At 39.3% G+C, this 23,905-nt stretch overlaps 1 protein-coding gene across 1 annotated transcript in view; it reads right to left on the bottom strand.

Annotated features, from left to right (window-relative positions):
* Window positions 1–23,905, bottom strand: part of FRRS1 (ferric chelate reductase 1) — a 115,259-nt gene that overhangs the window by 55,315 nt on the left and 36,039 nt on the right. The gene's annotated exons all lie outside the window — the stretch shown is intronic.

The following is a 23,905-nucleotide window of genomic DNA, read 5'->3' on the forward strand; positions in this document are numbered from 1 at the left end:
AACATCTGTCCTCCAGGAATCATGAGCTGTTCTAGGGCAAGGGCCCAAACAAGCAGATAGGCTGCCAGGAGCCACCCTAGAGTAACGGTCCAACAAGGATCCTGAGTAGGACAAGAATCAAAAGACCAGATTTCATCCAGGCCAAGATGCACACAAGTCACACCTCCTCAATGGCCTCCTGGCTCATTTTAGAGAGCTCTCTTAGCAACACCAACTCCATTTTTATTTTCCTTTCACATTTGTTACAGTAGTCACAGGAAACTTATCAACTCCCCTTTCCAATTTCTTCTTTATTTTTATCAATTAGTGGTACCCAGTTTCCTCACCACTCAAACTAAACCTGGAGGACTTTCAACATTTTTGTCTTTTTCATATTTTATAGCTTAGAGTTTTTCAACTCAGAGCCACAACCCATTTGTCAGTGGACTGTAAAATCTTTAGTGGTCACAATCAGAAAACTGTTAATGAAATAAAATAGAAAAAAGTAGCAGAGAAAATACCGTTATATGATAAGGGTAAATGAATGCTATTTCATGAGCTTTTCTGATTATGAGTACATATATCCTGGTTTGTGAGATAAAATGTATTTCTTACTGTGGGCTATAGCCCAAAATGTTGAAACCAACTGCTTTTAATTTCCCCAAGTCAATTATCAGTTCCTTCTTTCTCAATATTGTTGGGAATGAAGAAATTTTCCTCTACCCTTCTAGGTTCTTCTGGATGGTCTAAGAATTAAATTGACATGAAACAGAATAACAAGAGAAAATCAAACAAAATTTTAATAACATGAACACCTGGGAGAGATCCAGGAAAACTGAGTAACTTGCCAAAATGGCCTAAATCCTCACCTTAAGTACCATCTTCAGCTAGAGACAAAAGAGGATGTTGGGGGTAGTAGTTTGGGCAATTTAAAGAGGAGGAAGGTAATTGACATAGAGATGGAAAAGCAAATGTTTGGTAAATAAATGTTTGCTGGGCCATGCAGAGACTATGGGACACAGAGTGGACTCTGATCTCTAGGTCCAGCTGAGTCCCCATCCCTCCCCCTCCCCCGACCACACTTAACTCATATCTCTGGTGATAGCTCTATTCTGGGAACAGGCCCTTTATCTAAATTATTTAGGCAGCCAAGGAGAATGTAGAAGAGAGACTTCCTGAGTCTTCTGTTTCTTAAATATACTCAGCCTAAATTAATCCTCATGCCAAAGAGACACATTTAGGGATGGCAAATTTTGCTCCCCTACAATACTTATATGTAAGCCTTCTTCCTACAGACTATCGAGGGCCAAAGGCAAAAACAGAATGTGTAAGAGAAAGGGGATAGGAAAAAAAAAAACACTGTAGGCAGCCTGGAAATAGTGAATCTTTTTCTCCATTTTTAGCATAAGCTAATTCACTGATAGCTAACTAAGTGTCCAGTCTGGATGGTATGCCATTGAGCAGGCTGGCTGGAGTCAACAAAGATAATAATTTCAGTAGTTTATGGATTCTCCAGGAAACTTTGATAATCCCTATGGAGCAAACAGGAGCAGCTGTCTCTTCATGATGGCTGCCACGTCTGTCCATTGGTCCCAACTCTGAGAGGCACTTCTGCACTTGTCTGATACTCTCCTCCGGTCTCTTACTTCCTATCAGCCAACAACAGAGCTGAGTACTGATCACATCAGTGATCTAAGTGCTTAGGAGAGTTGCTTAGTAACTAATCACTCCCAGTGCCTTCTCTGGGTCTAAACCTTTGACACACTGTTCTCTGCTGACCCCAGTAGGTCACGTTTGCTCTTCTCTAGCCTAAAATGGGATATTTTCTTTTAAGATGTTAAAAATAAGACTCTAAGTTCAGAACACTGAATAAATTCTTGACCTGAATTACTAATAACTTTACGTCTCTGAGAGCAAAGGAAGCAACAACCAGAATTTTATCTCTTGAGTCAATTCTGATCAACAGAGAAATTTTGATGAATCCAAAGACAGAAAACTTGAGGGAAACAGAAAGAAATTGGAAGTGGTGGCATCTATTTGGATGGGAAGATTGGTGGGAAACAGGGGAGGAGCAGGCTTGAAGGGTAGAAACCAAGAGTTGAGTGTTGGACATATTAGGTTTTAGATGCCATTAAAATATCTAAGTGGAGATATCTGTTGATATACATGTATGAAGATACACATTTGAGTCATTTGCACTATGGTGTTAGCATGGATGGAAAAAATAAGAGGCCTAAAGAATAAGCTTTGAGGATGCTGAGAAGATGGCGGAAGAGTAAGATGCAGAGATCACCTTCCTTCCCACAGATACAGTAGAAATACATCTACACGTGGAACTGCTTCTACGGAACACCCACTGAACGCTGGCAGAAGACGTCAGACCTCCCAAAAGGCAAGAAAATCCCCACGTACTTGGGTAGGGCAAAAGAAAAAAGAAATAACAGAGACAAAGGAATAGGGGCGGGACCTGCACCAGTGGGAGGGAGTCGTGAAGGAGGAAAGGTTTCCACGCACTAGGAAACCCCTTCGCGGGCGGAGACTGCGGGTGACGGAGGGGGGAAGCTTCGGAGCCACGGAGGAGAGCGCAGCCACAGGAGTGCGGAGGGCAAAGAGGAGAGATTCCCGCACGGAGGATCGGCGCCGAGCAGCACTCACCAGCCCAAAAGGCTTGTCTGCTCACCCACCAGGGCGGGCGGGGGCTGGGAGCTGAGGCTTGGGCTTCGGAGGTCGGATCACAGGGAGAGGACTGGGGTTGGCGGCGTGAACACAGCCTGAAGGGGCTAGTGCGCCACAGCTAGCCGGGAGGGAGTCCGGGAAAAAGTCTGCAGCTGCCGAAGAGGCAAGAGACTTTTTCTTCCCTCTTTGTTTCCTGGTGCGCGAGGAGAGGGGATTCAGAGCGCCGCCTAAATGAACTCCAGAGATGGGCGCGAGCCGCGGCGATCAGCGCGGGCCCCAGAGACGGGCGTGAGACGCTAAGGCTGCTGCTGCCGCCACCAAAAAGCCTGTGTGCGAGCACAGGTCACTCTCCACACTGCCCCTCCCGGGAGCCGGTGCAGCCCGCCACTGCCAGGGTCCCGTGATCCAGGGACAACTTCCCCGGGAGAACGCACGGCACGCCTCAGGCTGGTGCAACATCACGCCGGCCTCTGCCGCCGCAGGCTCGCCCCGCATCCGTACCCCTCCCTCCCTCCGGCCTGAGTGAGCCAGAGCCCCCAAAGCAGCTGCTCCTTTAACCCCGGTCTGTCTGGGTGGGGAACAGACGCCCTCAGGCGACCTACACGCAGAGGCGGGTCCAAATCCAAAGCTGAACCCCGGGAGCTGTGCAAACAAAGAAGAGAAAGGGAAATCTCTCCCAGCAGCCTCAGAAGCAGCGGATTAAAGCTCCACAAACAACGTGATGTGCCTGCATCTGCTGAACACCTGAACAGACAACGAATCAGCCCAAATTCAGGAGGTGGACTCTGGGAGCAGGAGATATTAATTTTTCCCCTGTTCCTTTTTTTGTGAGTGTATATGTATATGCTTCTGGGTGAGATTTTGTCTGTATAGCTTTGCTTTATAATAGCTTTATTGTACTTCACTATATTATATCCTCTTTCTTTCTTTCTATTTTTTCTCCCTTTTACTCTGAGCCATGTGGATGAAAGGCTCTTGGTGCTCCAGCCAGGCATCAGGGCCGTGCCTCTGAGGTGGGAGAGCCAACTTCAGGACACTGGTCCACAAGAGACCTCCCAGCTCCACGTAATACCAAATGGCAAAAATCTCCCAGAGATCTCCATCTCAACATCAAGACCCAGCTTCACTCAACGACCAGCAAGCTACAGCGCTGGACACCCTATGTCAAACAACTAGCAAGACAGAAATACAGCCCCATCCATTAGCAGAGAGGCTGCCTAAAATATAATAAGGCCACAGACACCCCAAAACACACCACCAGACGTGGACGTGCCCACCAGAAAGACAAGATCCAGCCTCATCCACCAGAACTCAGGCACTAGTTCCCTCCACCAGGAAGCCTACACAACCCACTGAACCAACCTTAGCCACTGGGGACAGCTACCAAAAACAACAGGAACTACGAACCTGCAGCCTGTGAAAAGGAGACCCCAAACACAGTAAGATAAGCAAAATGAGATGACAGAAAAACACACAGCAGATGAAGGAGCAGGGTCAAAACACACCAGACCTAACAAATGAAGAGGAAATAGGTAGTCTACCTGAAAAAGAATTCAGAATAATGATAGTAAGGATGATCCAAAATCTTGGAAATAGAACAGACAAAATGCAAGAAACATTTAACGAGGACGTAGAAGAACTAAAGAGGAACAAAGCAACGATGAAAAACACAATAAATGAAATTAAAAATACTCTAGATGGGATCAATAGCAGAATAACTGAGGCAGAAGAAAGGATAAGTGACCTGGAAGATAAAATGGTGGAAATAACTACTGCAGAGCAGGATAAAGAAAAAAGAATGAAAAGAACTGAGGACAGTCTCAGAGACCTCTGGGACAACATTAAACGCACCAACATTCGAATTATAGGGGTCCCAGAAGAAGAAGAGAAAAAGAAAGGGACTGAGAAAATATTTGAAGAGATTATAGTTGAAAACTTCCCTAATATGGGAAAGGAAATAGTTAATCAAGTCTTGGAAGCACAGAGAGTCCCATACAGGATAAATCCAAGGAGAAACACACCAAGACACATATTAATCAAACTGTCAAAAATTAAATATAAAGAAAACATATTAAAAGCACCAAGGGAAAAACAACAAATAACACACAAGGGAATCCCCATAAGGTTAACATCTGATCTTTCAGCAGAAACTCTGCAAGCCAGAAGGGAGTGGCAGGATATACTTAAAGTGATGAAGGAGAAAAACCTACAGCCAAGATTACTCTACCCAGCAAGGATCTCATTCAGATGTGATGGAGAAATTAAAATCTTTACAGACAAGCAAAAGCTGAGAGAGTTCAGCACCACCAAACCAGCTTTACAACAAATGCTAAAGGAACTTTTCTAGGCAAGAAACACAAGAGAAGGAAAACACCTACAATAACAAACCCAAAACATTTAAGAAAATGGGAATAGGAACATACATATCGATAATTACCTTAAATGTAAATGGATTAAATGCTCCCACCAAAAGACACAGGCTGGCTGAATGGATACAAAAACAAGACCCATATATATGCTGTCTACAAGAGACCCACTTCAGACCTAGAGACACATACAGATTGAAAGTGAGGGGATGGAAAAAGATATTCCATGCAAATGCAAATCAAAAGAAAGCTGGAGTAGCAATTCTCATATCAGATAAAATAGACTTTAAAATAAAGACTATTACAAGAGACAAGAAGGACACTATATAATGATCAAGGGATCGATCCAAGAGGAAGGTATAACAATTGTAAATATTTATGCACCCAACATAGGAGCACCTCAATACATAAGGCAAATACTAACAGCCATAAAAGGGGAAATCAACAGCAATACAATCATAGTAGGGGACTTTAACACCCCACTTTCACCAATGGACAGATCATCCAAAATGAAAATAAATAAGGAAACACAAGCTTTAAATGATACATTAAACAAGATGGACTTAATTGATATTTATAGGACATTCCACCCAAAAACAACAGAATACACATTTTTCTCAAGTGCTCATGGAACATTCTCCAGGATAGATCATATTGTGGGTCACAAATCAACCCTTGGTAAATTTAAGAAAATTGAAATTGTATCAAGTATCTTTTCCGACCACAACGCTATGAGACTAGATATCAATTACAGGAAAAGATCTGTAAAAAATACAAAAACATGGAGGCTACACAATACACTACTTAATAATGAAGTGATCACTGAAGAAATCAAAGGGGAAATCAAAAAATACCTAGAAACAAATGACAATGGAGACACGACGACCCAAAACCTATGGGACACAGCAAAAGCAGTGCTAACAGGGAAGTTTATAGCAATACAATCCTACCTCAAGAAACAGGCAACATCTCGAATAAACAACCTAACCTTGCACCTAAAGCAATTAGAGAAAGAAGAACAAAAAAAGCCCAAAGCTAGCAGAAGGAAAGAAATCATAAAGATCAGGTCAGAAATAAATGAAAAAGAAATGAAGGAAATGATAGCAAAAATCAATGAAACTAAAAGCTGGTTCTTTGAGAAGATAAACAAAATTGATAAACCATTAGCCAGACTCATCAAGAGAAAAAGGGAGAAGACTCAGATCAATAGAATTAGAAATGAAAAAGGAGAAGTAACCACTGACACTGCAGAAATACAAAAGATCATGAGAGATTACTACAAGCAACTCTATGCCAATAAAATGGACAACCTGGAAGAAATGGACAGATTCTCAGAAATGCACAACCTGCCGAGACTGAACCAGGAAGAAATAGAAAATAAGAACAGACCAATCACAAGCACTGAAATTGAAACTGTGATTAAAAACCTTCCAACAAACAAAAGCCCAGGACCAGATGGCTTCACAGGTGAATCCTATCAAACATTTAGAGAAGAGCTAACACCTATCCTTCTCAAACTCTTCCAAAATATTGCAGAGGGAGGAACACTCCCAAACTCATTCTACGAGGCCACCATCACCCTGATACCAAAACCAGACAAAGATGTCACAAGGAAAGAAAACTACAGGCCAATATCACTGATGAACATAGATGCAAAAATCCTCAACAAAATACTAGCAAACAGAATCCAACAGCACATTAAAAGGATCATACACCATGATCAAGTGGGGTTTATCCCAGGAATGCAAGGATTCTTCAATATACGCAAATCAATCAATGTGATACACCATATTAACAAATTGAAGGAGACAAACCATATGATCATCTCAATAGATGCAGAGAAAGCTTTCGACAAAATTCAACACCCGTTTATGAGAAAAGCCCTGTAGAAAGTAGGCATAGAGGGAACTTTCCTCAACATAATAAAGGCCATATATGACAAACCCACAGCCAACATTGTCCTCAATGGTGAAAAACTGAAACCATTTCCACTAAGATCAGGAACAAGACAAGGTTGCCCACTCTCACCACTATTATTCAACATAGTTTTGGAAGTGTTAGCCACAGCAATCAGAGAAGAAAAAGAAATAAAAGGAATCCAAATTGGAAAAGAAGAAGTACAGCTGTCACTGTTTGCAGATGACATGATACTATACATAGAGAATCCTAAAGATGCTACCAGAAAACTCCTAGAGCTAATCAATGAATTTGGTAAAGTAGCAGGATACAAAATTAATGCACAGAAATCGCTTGCATTCCTATACACTAATGACGAAAAATCTGAAAATGAAATTAAGAAAGCACTCCCGTTTACCATTGCAACAAAAAGAATAAAATATCTAGGAATAAACCTACCTAAGGAGACAAAAGACCTGTATGCAGAAAATTATAAGACACTGATGAAAGAAATTAAAGATGATACAAAGAGATGGAGAGATATACCATGTTCTTGGATTGGAAGAATCAACATTGTGAAAATGACTCTACTACCCAAAGCAATCTACAGATTCAATGCAATCCCTATCAAACTACCACTGGCATTTTTCACAGAACTAGAACAAAAAATTTCACAATTTGTATGGAAATACAAAAGACCCCAAATAGCCAAAGCAATCTTGAGAACGAAAAACGGAGCTGGGGGAATCAGGCTCCCTGACTTCAGACTATATTACAAAGCTACAGTAATCAAGACAGTTTGGTACTGGCACAAAAACAGAAATATAGATCAATGGAACAGGATAGAAAGCCCAGAGATAAACCCACGCACATATGGTCACCTTATCTTTGATAAAGGAGGCAAGCATATACAGTGGAGAAAAGACAGCCTCTTCAATAAGTGGTGCTGGGAAAACTGGACAGATACATGTAAAAGTATGAAATTAGAACACTCCCTGACACCATGCACAAAAATAAACTCAAAATGGATTAAAGACCTAAGTGTAAGGCCAGACACTATCAAACTCTTAGAGGAAAACATAGGCAGAACACTCTATGACATAAATCACAGCAAGATTCTTTTTGACCCAGCTCCTAGAGAAATGGAAATAAGAACACAAATAAACAAATGGGACCTAATGAAACTTAAAAGCTTTTGCACAGCAAAGGAAACCATAAACAAGACCAAAAGACAACCATCAGAATGGGAGAAAATATTTGCAAATGAAGCAACTGACAAAGGATTAATCTCCAAGATTTACAAGGAGCTCATGCAGCTCAATAACAAAAAAACAAACAACCCAATCCAAAAATGGGCAGAAGACCTAAATAGACATTTCTCCAAAGAAGATACACAGATTGCCAACAGACACATGAAAGAATGCTCAACATCATTAATCATTAGAGAAATGCAAATCAAAACTACAATGAGATATCATCTCACACTAGTCAGAATGGCCATCATCAAAAAAATCTAGAAACAATAAATGCTGGAGAGGGTGTGGAGGAAAGGGAACACTCTTGCACTGTTGCTGGGAATGTAAATTGATACAGCCACTATGGAGAACAGTATGGAGGTTCCTGAAAAAACTACAAATAGAACTACCATACGACCCAGCAATCCCACTACTGGGCATATACCCTGAGAAAACCATAGTTCAAAAAGAGTCATGTACCAAAATGTTCATTGCAGCTCTGTTTACAATAGCCAGGACATGGAAGCAACCTAAATGTCCAACAACAGATGAATGGATAAAGAAGATGTGGCACATATATACAATGGAATATTACTCAGCCATAAAAAGAAATGAAATGGAGGTATTCGTAATGAGGTGGATGGAGTTAGAGTCTGTCATACAGAGTGAAGTAAGTCAGAAAGAGAAAAACAAATACAGTATGCTAACACATATATATGGACTCTAAGGAAAAAAAAAAAAAAGGCCATGAAGAACCTAGTGGCAAGATGGGAATAAAGACACAGACCTACTAGAGAATGGACTTGAGGATATGGGGAGGGGGAGGGGTGAGATGTGACAGGGTGAGAGAGTGTCATGGACATATATACACTACCAAATGTAAAATAGATAGCTAGTGGGAAGCAGCCACATAGCACAGGGAGATGAGCTCAGTGCTTTGTGACCACCTAGAGGGGTGGGATGGGGAGGGTGGGAGGGAGGGAGATGCAAGAGGGAAGAAATATGGGAACATATGTATATGTATAACTGATTCACTTTGTTATAAAGCAGAAACTAACACACCATTGTAAAGCAATTATACTTCAATAAAGATGTTTAGCTCGATTAACCAAGATGGCGGAGTAGAAGGACGTGCTCTCACTCCCTCTTGCGAGAGCACCAGAATCACAACTGGCTGCTGGACAATCATTGACAGGAAGACCCTGGACTTCACCAAGGAGGACACCCCACGTCCAAGGACAGAGGAGAAGCCACAGTGAGACGGTAGGAGGGGCGCAATCAGAGTAAAATCAAATCCCATAACTGCTGGGTGGGTGACTCACAGACTGGCGAACACTTATACCACAGAAGTCCACCCACTGGAGTGAAGGTTCTGAGCCCCACCTCAGGCTTCCCAACCTGGGGGTCCGGCAAAGGGAGGAGGAATTCCTAGAGAATCAGACTTTGAAGTCTAGTGGGAATTGATTGCAGGACTGTGACAGGACTGGGGGAAACAGAGACCCCACTCTTGGAGGGCACACACAAAGTAATGTGTGCATCGGGACCCAGGGGAAGGAGCAGTGACCCTGGGGGAGACTGAACCAGACGTACCTGCTGGTGTTGGGGGGTCTCCTGCAGAGGCGAGTGGTGGCTCTGTTTCACCGTGGGGATAAGGACACTGGCAGCAGAGGTCCTGGGAAGTTCTCCTTGGCGTGAGCCCTCCCAGAGTCTGCCATTAACCCCACCAAAGAGCACGGGTAGGCTCCAGTGTTGGGTTGCCTCAGGCAAAACAACCAACAGGGAGGGAACCCAGCCCCACCCATCAACAGTCAAGTGGATTAAGGTTTTACTGGGCTCTGATCGCCACAGCAACAGGGAGGGAACCCAGCCCCACCCATCAACAGTCAAGTGGATTAAGGTTTTACTGAGCTCTGACCGCCACAGCAACAGTCAGCTCTACCCACCACCAGAGCCTCCCATCAAGCCTCTTAGATAGCCTCAACCACCAGAGGGCAGACAACAGAAGCAAGAAAAACTACAATCCTGCAGCCTGTGGACCAAAAACCACAGTTACAGAAAGACAGAGAAGATGAAAAGGCAGAGGGCTATGTACCAGATGAAGGAACAAGAAAAAACCCCAGAAAAACAACTAAATGAAGTGGAGATAGGCAACCTTCCAGAAAAAGAATTCAGAATAATGATAGTGAAGATGATCCAGGACCTCGGAATAAGAATGGAGGCAAAGATTGAGAAGATGCAAGAAATGATTAACAAAGACCTAGAAGAATTAAAGAACAAACAAACAGAGATGACCAATACAATAACTGAAATGAAAACTACACTAGAAGGAATCAATAGCAGAATAACTGAGGCAGAAGAACGGATAAGTGACCTGGAAGACAGAATGGTGGAATTCACTGCTGCGGAACAGACTAAAGAAAAAAGAATAAAAAGAAATGAAGACAGCCTAAGAGACCTCTGGGACAACATTAAACGCAACAACATTCGCATTATAGGGGTCCCAGAAGGAGAAGAGAGAGAGAAAGGACCAGAGAAAATATTTGAAGAGATTATAATCGAAAACTTCCCTAACATGGGAAAGGAAATAGCTACCCAAGTCCAGGAAGCGCAGAGAGTCCCATACAGAATAAACCCAAGGAGAAACACGCCGAGACACATAGTAATCAAAGTGGCAAAAATTAAAGACAAAGAAAAATTATTGAAAGCAGCAAGGGAAAAACGACAAATAACATACAAGGTAACCCCCATAAGGTTAACAGCTGATTTCTCAGCAGAAACTCTGCAAGCCAGAAGGGAGTGGCATGAAATACTTAAAGTGATGAAAGGGAAGAACCTACAACCAAGATTACTCTACCCAGCAAGGATCTCATTTAGATTTGATGGAGAAATCAAAAGCTTTACAGACAAGCAAAAGCTAAGAGAATTCAGCACCACCAAACCAGCTCTACAACAAATGCTAAAGGAACTTCTCTAAGTGGGAAACACAAGAGAAGAAAAGGACCTACAAAAACAAACCCAAAACAATTAAGAAAATGGTCATAGGAACATACATATCGATAATTACCTTAAACGTGAATGGATTAAATGCCCCAACCAAAAGACATAGACTGGCTGAATGGATACAAAAACAAGACCCATATATATGCTGTCTACAAGAGACCCACTTCAGACCTAGGGACACGTACAGACTGAAAGTGAGGGGATGGAAAAAGATATTCCATGCAAATGGAAATCAAAAGAAAGCTGGAGTAGCTATACTCATATCAGATAAAATAGACTTTAAAATAAAGAATGTTACAAGAGACAAGGAAGGACACTACATAATGATCCAGGGATCAATCCAAGAAGAAGATATAACAATTATAAATATATATGCACCCAACATAGGAGCACCTCAATACATAAGGCAACTGCTAACAGCTATAAAAGAGGAAATCGACAGTAACACAATAATAGTGGGGGACTTTAACACCTCACTTACACCAATGGACAGATCATCCAAAATGAAAATAAATAAGGAAACAGAAGCTTTAAATGACACAATAGACCAGATAGATTTAATTGATATATATAGGACATTCCATCCAAAAACGGCAGATTACACGTTCTTCTCAAGTGCACACGGAACATTCTCCAGGATAGATCACATCTTGGGTCACAAATCAAGCCTCAGTAAATTTAAGAAAATTGAAATCATATCAAGCATCTTTTCTGACCACAACGCTATGAGATTAGAAATGAATTACAGGGAAAAAAACGTAAAAAAGACAAACACATGGAGGCTAAACAATACGTTACTAAATAACCAAGAGATCACTGAAGAAATCAAACAGGAAATCAAAAAATACCTAGAGACAAATGACAATGAAAACACGACGACCCAAAACCTATGGGATGCAGCAAAAGCGGTTCTAAGAGGGAAGTTTATAGCTATACAAGCCTACCTAAAGAAACAAGAAAAATCTCAAGTAAACAATCTAACTTTACACCTAAAGAAACTAGAGAAAGAAGAACAAACAAAACCCAAAGTTAGCAGAAGGAAAGAAATCATAAAGATCAGAGCAGAAATAAATGAAATAGAAACAAAGAAAACAATAGCAAAGATCAATAAAACTAAAAGTTGGTTCTTTGAGAAGATAAACAAAATTGATAAGCCATTAGCCAGACTCATCAAGAAAAAGAGGGAGAGGACTCAAATCAATAAAATCAGAAATGAAAAAGGAGAAGTTACAACAGACACCGCAGAAATACAAAACATCCTAAGAGACTACTACAAGCAACTTTATGCCAATAAAATGGACAACCTGGAAGAAATGGACAAATTCTTAGAAAGGTATAACCTTCCAAGACTGAACCAGGAAGAAACAGAAAATATCAACAGACCAATCACAAGTAATGAAATTGAAACTGTGATTAAAAATCTTCCAACAAACAAAAGTCCAGGACCAGATGGCTTCACAGGTGAATTCTATCAAACATTTAGAGAAGAGCTAACACCCATCCTTCTCAAACTCTTCCAAAAAATTGCAGAGGAAGGAACTCTCCCAAACTCATTCTATGAGGCCACCATCACCCTGATACCAAAACCAGACAAAGACACTACAAAAAAAGAAAATTACAGACCAATATCACTGATGAATATAGATGCAAAAATCCTCAACAAAATACTAGCAAACAGAATCCAACAACACATTAAAAGGATCATACACCACGATCAAGTGGGATTTATCCCAGGGATGCAAGGATTCTTCAATATACGCAAATCAATCAATGTGATACACCATATTAACAAATTGAAGAATAAAAACCATATGATCATCTCAATAGATGCAGAAAAAGCTTTTGACAAAATTCAACACCCATTTATGATAAAAACTCTCCAGAAAGTGGGCATAGAGGGAACCTACCTCAACATAATAAAGGCCATATATGACAAACCCACAGCAAACATCATTCTCAATGGTGAAAAACTGAAAGCATTTCCTCTAAGATCAGGAACGAGACAAGGATGTCCACTCTCACCACTATTATTCAACATAGTTCTGGAAGTCCTAGCCACGGCAATCAGAGAAGAAAAAGAAATAAAAGGAATACAAATTGGAAAAGAAGAAGTAAAACTGTCACTGTTTGCGGATGACATGATACTATACATAGAGAATCCTAAAACTGCCACCAGAAAACTGCTAGAGCTAATTAATGAATATGGTAAAGTTGCAGGTTACAAAATTAATGCACAGAAATCTCTTGCATTCCTATACACTAATGATGAAAAATCTGAAAGAGAAATTATGGAAACACTCCCATTTACCATTGCAACAAAAAGAATAAAATACCTAGGAATAAACCTACCTAGGGAGACAAAAGACCTGTATGCAGAAAACTATAAGACACTGATGAAAGAAATTAAAGATGATACCAACAGATGGAGAGATATACCATGTTCTTGGATTGGAAGAATCAACATTGTGAAAATGAGTATACTACCCAAAGCAATCTACAGATTCAATGCAATCCCTATCAAATTACCAATGGCATTTTTTACGGAGCTAGAACAAATCATCTTAAAATTTGTATGGAGACACAAAAGACCCCGAATAGCCAAAGCAGTCTTGAGGCAAAAAAATGGAGCTGGAGGAATCAGACTCCCTGACTTCAGACTATACTACAAAGCTACAGTAATCAAGACAATATGGTACTGGCACAAAAACAGAAACATAGATCAATGGAACAAGATAGAAAGCCCAGAGATTAACCCACGCACCTATGGTCAACTAATCTATGACAAAGGAGGCAAAGATATACAATGGAGAAAAGACAGTCTCTTCAATAAGTGGTGCTGGGAAAACTGGACAGCCACATGTAAAAGAATGAAATTAGAATACTCCCTAACACCATACACAAAAATAAACTCAAAATGGATTAGAGACCTAAATATAAGACTGGACACTATAAAACTCTTAGAGGAAAACATAGGAAGAACACTCTTTGACATAAATCACAGCAAGATCTTTTTCGATCCACCTCCTAGAGTAATGGAAATAAAAACAAAAATAAACAAGTGGGACCTAATGAAACTTCAAAGCTTTTGCACAGCAAAGGAAACCATAAACAAGACGAAAAGACAACCCTCAGAATGGGAGAAAATATTTGCAAATGAATCAACGGACAAAGGATTAATCTCCAAAATATATAAACAGCTCATTCAGCTCAATATCAAAGAAACAAACACCCCAATCCAAAAATGGGCAGAAGACCTAAATAGACATTTCTCCAAAGAAGACATACAGACGGCCACGAAGCACATGAAAAGGTGCTCAACATCACTAATTATTAGAGAAATGCAAATCAAAACTACAATGAGGTATCACCTCACTCCTGTTAGAATGGGCATCATCAGAAAATCTACAAACAACAAATGCTGGAGAGGGTGTGGAGAAAAGGGAACCCTCTTGCACTGTTGGTGGGAATGTAAATTGATACAGCCACTATGGAGAACAATATGGAGGTTCCTTAAAAAACTAAAAATAGAATTACCATATGACCCAGCAATCCCACTACTGGGCATATACCCAGAGAAAACCGTAATTCAAAAAGACACGTGCACCCGAATGTTCATTGCAGCACTATTTACAATAGCCAGGTCATGGAAGCAACCTAAATGCCCATCAACAGACGAATGGATAAAGAAGTTGTGGTACATATATACGATGGAATATTATTCAGCCATAAAAAGGAACGAAATTGAGTCATTTGTTGAGAAGTGGATGGATCTAGAGACTGTCATACAGAGTGAAGTAAGTCAGAAAGAGAAAAACAAATATCGTATGTTAATGCATGTATGTGGAACGTAGAAAAATGGTACAGATGAGCCAGTTTGCAGGGCAGAAGTTGAGACACAGATGTAGAGAATGGACATATGGACACCAAGGGGGGAAAACTGCGATGAGGTGGGGATGGTGATGTGCTGAATTGGGCGATTGGGATTGACATGTATACACTGATGTGTATAAAACTGATGCCTAATAAGAACCTGCAGTATAAAAAAACAAACAAAACAACTAATACTAAACTTTCATTGGGTTATTTGTATGGAAATATGTTAATATAAATGTTTCAGACATTACATGAAATTTCTAAAAATCTTATATTTGTATTTGTATGGAAATATGTATGGAAATATGTTAATATAAATGTTTCAGACAGTACATGAAATTTCTAAAAATCTTATATTTGTATTTGTATGGAAATAGGTATGGAAATATGTTAATATAAATGTTTCAGACATTACATGAAATTTCTAAAAATCTTATATTTGTATTTGTATGGAAATAGGTATGGAAATATGTTAATATAAATGTTTCAGACATTACATGAAATTTCTAAAAATCTTATATTTGTATTTGTATGGAAATATGTATGGAGATATGTTAATATAAATGTTTCAGACATTACATGAAATTTCTAAAAATCTTATATTTGTATTTGTATGGAAATATGTATGGAAATATGTTAATATAAATGTTTCAGACATTACATGAAATTTCTAAAAATCTTATATTTGTATTTGTATGGAAATATGTATGGAAATATGTTAATATAAATGTTTCAGACAGTACATGAAATTTCTAAAAATCTTATATTTGTATTTGTATGGAAATATGTATGGAAATATGTTAATATAAATGTTTCAGACATTATATGAAATTTCTAAAAATCTTATATTTGTATTTGTATGGAAATATGTATGGAAATATGTTAATATAAATGTTTCAGACATTACATGAAATTTCTAAAAATCTTATATTTGTATTTGTATGGAAATATGTATGGAAATACGTTAATATAAATGTTTCAGACATTACATGAAATTTCTAAAAATCTTATATTTGTATTTGTATGGAAATATGTATGGAAACATGTTAATATAAATGTTTCAGACATTACAGGAAACGTCTAAAAATCTTATATGTTCTGGTATAATGTTATAAGTAATAATCCTAGTTATTACTTTAAAATGTATATCTCAGAAATAACTAATTTTCTTGTCAACTGCATTATTATGAACTTTCATCAAATCTTTAACCATGGTCATTTTTAAGTCTTTTGTCATTTACAGACAGTTCTGGGTGTACTCTGATGATTTTGCAAATATGTTCCTATAAAAGAGTTTCATCTTCAAGAAATTCATGGAAAAGACTCTGACAAGTACAGGTTTCTGGTAACTGACTGTACTGCTGAACTGAATGAATAAGCATTTTCAGAACTCTAATGAAAAACTGATGAACTCATAAAAGTGCTAACAAAAGATGTTTAAAAAAAAAAAAATAAGCCTCAAGTGCACTAATGTTTAGAGGTTGGGAAGAACAGGCAAGCTCAGTAAAGGAAATTGTGATTGATTGGCCAGTAAAGTAGGAAGATAACTGAGAGAGTGGTGAGTCCCAAAACGTAGAAAGTGGTACCGAAGGTGGATGAGGTCCATCACGTCCAATGTCGCTGAGAGCTTGAATATACTGGAGACTAACAATTGACAAATGAGCATGGTTCTCAGAGTCACCTGTGGACCTCCTGCATCACAATTACCTACTTATTAAAATGAGATTTCTGGGCCCACCTCAGACCTACTGGACAGACTTTGTAGGAAGGCAATCAGAACTGTGCACTTAAACAAGCACAGGGTTATTCTCACATACCCAAGAGTTGCTGTATTAGAGTTTTTGTCATTGGAATGATATCAGTCATTTTTCTAGACCCATGGATCGCAGGCTTTCATATGTATCAGAATCACCTAATGGATTCCTTAAAACACAGATTACTAGAGCCCACCTCCAGAGTTTCTGATTCAGGAAGACTGGGGTAAACCTGAAAAATTGCATTTCTAACAAGATTCCTGGCAATGCTTATGCTGTTAGTCTATGGCTACAATTTGAGAACCACTGTACCAATTTTTTATAAAAAGGTCCTTTAAAAACAGAGTAAGAATATGTGTGATTCAAAATGTAGCCCCCTTCCCTGGCTAATAAAACTCTAAGATAACATGGTCTTAGAGATAATAAATTTCTCTCAAGTTTCCTCTCTCTCACCATAGCTGGAATTTCTCCTTCTTCAGGGAAGTCTCTGCTCTTAAGGCCTTTTAACATGCTCATCATTGCACCACGCTCACCCCGATATCTAGGACAGTCTCCCTTCCTGAAAGTCAACTGATTATGGACTTGAATCACATCTACAAAATACCTTCACAGCAACATCTAGATTAGCATTTGATGGAATAACTGGGGATTATCACTGAGCAAAGCTGTTGGCATCACACTACTGTATCTAAACTAGTGCTCCTTTTAACTCTCTACCCTTACCTTAGTTTATCTTCTTCACAGAACTTATCACTACCTGACATTATGTTTACATATTTATTTCTTTATTTATGTATTGGCTAGCTCATCTGCTGGAATATAAGTTCTGTCAGGGAAAGAATTTTATCTTTTGGCTTTGCTTTTAACTACTGTTTGTTCAAATAATCTCCTATTTTGGACATTGTGTTTCATTCTGCTGTTTTATTATTATGAACAACATTAATGTAAATATTCTTGTATATACGTACATCCTGGGTCACTTCTTCAATATTTAATTTTTAAAAGTAATCTTTTTTAAATGTCATTTTTTGGTTAATTTTTTTCAAGTCATGTTTATAGAAGTATAATTCTACAAACAGTGAAATTTTCCCTTTTTAGTGTAGAGTTCTGTGATTTCTGACAAACATGCAGTCATGTAACCACCACAATCAAGAAACAGAGCATTCATATCACCTCAAAATGTCCCGTTGTGACCCTTTATAGTCAACAGTTGCCTCACCCCCACCCTAGAAACCATTTGTATTAGTTTGCCAGGACTCCTGTAATAAAGTACCACAAACTCAATTGCTTAAAAAATAGAAAATCTATGTCTCAAAGTCCGAAATCAAGTTGTCAGCAGGGTTGGCTCTTTCTGAGGGCAGTGGGAGAAGGATCTGTTCCAGGCCTCTCCCCTTGGTTTATAAATGACTGACTTCTTCCTATGTCTCTTTACATCATCTTCCCGCTATATGGCTCTGTGTCCACATTTTCCTTTTTTATAAGGTCACCAGTGATGTTGAATTAAGGCCCATCCTAAAGGCTTCATTTTTAACTTGATTACCTCTGTAAAGACACTATTCTAATAAGGTCACATTCTGAGATACGGGAGTTAGGACTTCAACATATGAATTTGGGGGCAATACAATTCAACCCATAGCACCATTGATCTGTTTTCTCTCCTTATAGATTTGCCTTTTCCAGAATATCATATGAATGAAATCATAGCTTCTATGGCCTTTTGCATCTGGTGTCTTTCACTTAGCATAGTGCATTTGAGATTCATCCATGTTGCATATATCAGAAGTTCATTCCTTGTTATTGCTGAGTAATATTCCATTGTATGTATGTACCAGTTTGTTTATCCATTCACCAGATGAAGGACATTTGAGTTGTTTCCAGTTTGCAGCAATTATAAGCATAGTGACTTATAAGTGTATAAGTCACTATAAACACTCACATACTGGTTTTTGTGTGCACAAATGTTTTCATTCCTCTTGAGTAAATACCTAGATGTGGGATTGCTAGATCATATGGTAAGTGTATGTTTAACTTTATAAGAAACTACCAAATTGTTTTCCAAAGTGACTGCTCCTTTTTTTTCATTCCAACCAATGATATGTGAGGATTTAAATAATAAATAAAATTGTATTTTGTGACATCATTTGGTAATACTTAAGGATATTAATTCAGTATTGCAGAAATGATGGAAGCAAGGGGTATAGTTTTAACTCAGAGGTTATCTGCCTACACCACTCCACCCCAAGGAAGGCACTCAGAACTGTACACTTAAACAAGCACAGGGTTATTCTCACATACCCAAGAGTTGCTGTATTAGAGTTTTTGTCATTGGAATGATATCAGTCATTTCTCTAGACCCATGGTTCTCAAGCTTTCATATGCATCAGAATCACCTGATGGATTCCTTAAAACACAAATTACTAGAACCCTATTGTAATCTTTGTAAGTAGCCTATTCTGAGAGAGAGAGAGAGAGAGAGAGGGATTCTTCTAATTGCAACAAGTTGTTTATACATATTTAGTTTTTAAAATGTTTATCAAAATAAAACATGCAAATAGGTTTTTAAAAACCAAGTAGTGCAGAAGCCATATAATGAAAAGCAATCATTCTGTGTTCCTCTGTCCCCTACCATCGGTTCCCTAACCTAGAGGCAAAATCCTTTACATATGTCTGCTTTGGTTCTTTTGGTTATTACCATTTTTGTTAATAATATACTCTTCCTACTATTTCTTGATACAATAACTTGAGACATTCTTTATTAATTTCCTGCCACTCTCCTCTGTTCACTTCTACTCTCTATATGTTCCTATCACTATTTTTAGCTCCTCTAACTGGCTACTTTTGTGACTTAATATAATACCCAAACTTCTGTCTAATTGTCTCAAATATAGACATTATCCATTGAATTTCTCCTCTAGTAGATGAGGATAATAGGACCTCTAGCATTCTATTTATATTCCTTTCCTCATCCCCTCCCATCTTCTGTCAATAACTTGGTCAAGGTGAATAACATATTTACAGTCTATTCTGTAACCCTAATTAGGTCTTCCCTGTTTTGCCTGTAAATTGATTTCAAAATTGAAAACTATAAAGATATCTACATTATGATTATTGATTATTTTAGTATTGTTCACTGAAGAGTCAAGATGGATTTCCTAATTTATGTCTCCAAGTCTTGATCCAAGTGCCACTCAATATGACAATGTACAAAACGGATTCTCTTTTCTTACTTCCCAACCATTGTTAGAAATCAGACTATACTTTGTGTTGCTTCACATTTAGAACATTGACTTTCCCATACCCATACTGTTTAATGTTTCTTTGTTTTGCCTTGGGGTTTCTTAGAATCTTTTTTTTTTTTCTTGTAGGATAAAGAAGTAAATGCATTCCACCCAATATCTTTAATATCATCCAGTTTCTTATTCATTCCATTTGTTGCTTAGAATCCATATCCATTCCATTTTCCTTTAAGTCTATAGATTTCCTATTTTCGATTGGATTTTAGACTATGAGTCTCTTGTATAGTTTTTTTTTTTGAAGATTTTAATTGTTTTTCCTTTCTAAAAAAAATGCTTTGTATGCTCTTTGCCATGTCCTAAAGTTCTTACCTTTTTTTTTAATGGATTCAGTAGTTTCCTAAATTTTTCTGAGTATTGAAGGGCTTTATTTTGTTTTCAAATAGCTTCTGTTCTCTGAATTATCTATTTCCCCGAGAATCAGGTTTTTTCTTTCATTATTTTAGTTCCTCTTTTTTATATTGTAGGCTTATTGCAAATGACAGGAGGTTCAGCTGCTTATTTCAATTTAAGAATGTGGCAGTGGAAAGTCTGACGAGGCCTCAACAGGAACAACCTCACTCTTCCTCCGGTGTGTGTCTCTCACTCTCACACTACTGCCACACTCACTTCTCACACCAGATGTGTATGCATTTTTCCTCACACCAAGCAATTCTCTGAGACACCATCTAGGTGTCCTACAATTTAACTGAATTCTGACACTATCTACCTGGAGATAGCATCAGATCCCACAGGTTAAGGGCTCAGTTCTACAAGACTTCCCCCCACCCTCCCACTTCAGATGCCAATCACAAGTCCAGGTTGTTACCTAGGTTTCTGACTGACTGAACTGAAGGTTCCCATAACCCCCTCCTTGGGTTCAATCAATTTACCGGAATGGTTCCCAGAACTCAGGAAAACAGTCTACTTCTAAGATTACCAGTTTATTATGAAAGGACATAACTCAGGAAGAGCCAGATGGAAGAAATGCACAGGGTAAGGTGTGTAGGAAGGGGCACGGAGCTTCCAGGCCCTCTCCAGGCCAGCCACTCTCCCAGGACCACCACGTGTTCACCAGCCCAAAAGTTCCCTGAACCCTGCACTTTTGGGGATGTTTGTGAAGGCTCCATCATGTAGGCAAATCAACCATGAACTCAATTTTCAGCTCCTGTCCTCTCTCTAGAGAATGGGGGTAGAGGGCTGAAAGTTCCAAGCTTCTAATCACAGCTTGGTCTTTCTGGTGACCAGGCCCCCTCCAGGAGCCCATCACATGTCAGCTCATTAGAACAAAACACATTCACAGAAATCTAAGGGATCTCAGTGTCCACAACCCAGGTCAAACACCAGATATTGGAACAAACGACTGCTTAGAAAATTACAAGGATATTAGGAGCTCTGTGCCAGGACCTGGAGGCAGAGGCCAATGTTCATTGTCTCTATTGTCTCACGCCTTTTGTAAGAGGACAGGGCTTACGGTTAGATCATTTCTGTTTTGGGGTGGGTGACCTATTGGAGAATCAGCCCAGACATCCTACTGGCTCCCAAATACCAAAAAGTTAATCAATAGATCTAAATATGTAGCTGTAGGTGAACTTTGAACATTACTGAAGGCACAAAGCAGATGTAAAGAAACTTCCAGTGGAACCACTAGACCAGGCTGAAGAATGTAAACAGAAGCTCTGTACAAGCCCCAAGTGGCAGCAGAGTCCTGGAGACAGACAGGCTTAAAGAGCTGCTGCCATTGCCACCACAGACCCAGAGCGGCTACCCATTCAATGCTAGGAGCGGAGAGTCATGAGCAGGACCCTCAGAGAGATGAGTTGAGGGGGCAGGAGGCTACCAGGACTCAGAGCTGCCCCTGTGGTGCAGGAGCTACATCTTCTTCTCTTAGGCTATACTTTTGTGTTCACCCCCTTAACCTCGGCTCCAATAACAGTGCCTGGCACATAAATAGAAGTTGAAAGTCTCCCAAATGCTGAACTCTGAAAACATAATCAAATGTATCTCAGTGAAGAGGAAGAAGCAGCATTTGTGGCACACAACATTCATTTTTCCTCAGTGTTTATTCTTCCCTTCTCCTTTTAGTAACAGATACTCTTCCTCTTTTCAGTGGGGCATATGGCCACTCATCAAGGAAATACACTTCCCAGCCTCCCCTGCATTTAGGTTACATAATTAAATTCTCTCCAGTGGAATGGGAGTGGAGGTGACAGAAGAAACCAAGCCACTGGATGATCTTGAGGAATAAAACCAACAATAGGCCTTGGCTTGCCTGTCTACTATTGTGTAAAAGAAAAATAAAATTATCTCATATTTTGTGCTTTCTGGTACAGCAAGTGTGCTTATCCCTTAGCCAATACTGTATTCAAACAACATAATTTGACTACTGAAGGAGCTCCCCAACAATATCAAGTTTGAAACCAATGACTATATAGAAATGGCACCAAAGCCAAAGACTTATGACAGAGAGACTAAAGCCCAGAGTCAACTGAAGTATTTTAATATGCTAAGAAGATTAATAAGGGCTTACCTGCTAAGGAACACTTAAAGTACAAGATTGAGGAAGATAGAATCTCACTAAGAGAGCCAGATAGTAAATTAAAAAATGGCAGTGGAAAATAGAACTATCAATGCCTATTTTACTTTTTTCTCAATCAAAGAGAATAATCTTGAAAGTGGAAAGATTACAGCAAACATGATCAGAGAGAATAAAATGAACAAGAGAGAGAGATGATGAAGTGCAGCTTCTGCATCTTGGGCCCAAATTACTTCCAGCCACTGATGTCTTCTACCTGAAGCTTTGGTTCTCTCAAGTTTATAAATCAGAGAGCAGGTGTCAAACGCCAGACTCAGAGGTGCCTTAAAAAGACTAGTGGAAATATGCCCTTGGGGGTGGAGGGCAAGGCCTCGAAAGGTGTGGAACAAATGGCCTGATTTGTGAGAATTACTCGGATATGAATTCATTTGGTATTTTTTGTTTGTTTATTTGTTCATTGTCTTCTTTACACACACATACACACATCATGCGTCAATTAAAATGTAAACAGAGACATTGTCAGTCTTGTTTTCCACTGTGTCTAGAATAGTGATTAGTACACCCACTGAGAGGGTTGCTTGATTGACTCTCTTCAAGCTTGTTTCTGGCACACAGACATGTTGCTGTTTCTCCCAGCTTAACAAATAATTTCCGTGACTCCATTCCCCCTGCCCAAAACCATTCCAATTTTTTTTTTTTTTTTTTTTGTCTCCCTGTTACAACATAATGCAAGAGTTGCCTATACTCTCTGTATTGGTCTGCTCTGGCTGCCATAGCGAAATACCACAAACTGGGTGGCTTAAACAACAGAACTGTATTTCTCACAGTTCTGGAAGCTGAGAAGTCTAAGATCAAGGTGTCAGCTGATTTGGTTCCCAGCGAGAGCCTCCTTCCTGGTTTGCAGACTGCTGCCTTCTTTCTATGTCCTCACCTGGCCTTACCTCCATGTGTGCACATGGAGAGAGCAATCTCTCTTTCTTTCCCTTCTTATAAAACCACTAAGCCTATTCTAAGGGCCCCAATCTCATGATCTAATTTAATCCCAATTACCTCCCAAAGCCCCCATCTCCAAATACCATCACACTGAGAGTTAGGGCTTCAACATATGAATTTGGGGAGATACAAACATTAAATCCATAACATTCTACCCCTCATCCCCTTGAATCCATGTCTTTCTCATATGCAAAATACATTCATTCCATCCCAACAGCCCCAAAGTCTTAATTCATTCCCACATAAGCTCTAAAGTCTAAGTCCAAAGTCTCATCTAAATAACGTCTAAATCAGGTAAGTGTGAGTCTCCAGGTATGATACATCC

Source organism: Balaenoptera acutorostrata, chromosome 1, assembly GCF_949987535.1.
Source record: "Balaenoptera acutorostrata chromosome 1, mBalAcu1.1, whole genome shotgun sequence".
NCBI classification, from domain to species: Eukaryota; Metazoa; Chordata; class Mammalia; order Artiodactyla; family Balaenopteridae; genus Balaenoptera; species Balaenoptera acutorostrata.